Source organism: Meleagris gallopavo, chromosome 1 (assembly GCF_000146605.3).
Source record: "Meleagris gallopavo isolate NT-WF06-2002-E0010 breed Aviagen turkey brand Nicholas breeding stock chromosome 1, Turkey_5.1, whole genome shotgun sequence".
Lineage (NCBI taxonomy): Eukaryota > Metazoa > Chordata > Aves > Galliformes > Phasianidae > Meleagris > Meleagris gallopavo.
The window spans coordinates 75,879,906-75,880,155 of NC_015011.2; the positions used below are offsets into that span (position 1 = coordinate 75,879,906).

Here is a 250-nt window from a genome sequence, read left to right on the forward strand (position 1 = left end):
GGAGAGGAGAGAGGAAGGGGAAGGGGAAGGGGAAGGGGAAAGAAGAAAATATTTTCCTGATCCCATGAGTTTTACTTGAGGAAAATCACTTTATGAGCCAAAATTTTGGGCAGGAGTGTTATGTTCTTGATGTGTGAGAATCATTTGCCTAACTTAAATAATTTCTGTCTTAATACAGAGTTAAATGAAGAGATGGTTGGATGGGAAGGGAGGGAGGGAGGGAGGGAGGGAGGAAGGGATGAGGGAGGGA

General features: G+C 44.4%; 1 protein-coding gene across 1 annotated transcript in view; it reads right to left on the reverse strand.

The window, feature by feature from the left end:
• Positions 1–250, reverse strand: part of LOC100546936 (vesicle-associated membrane protein 1) — a 13,766-nt gene that overhangs the window by 13,141 nt on the left and 375 nt on the right.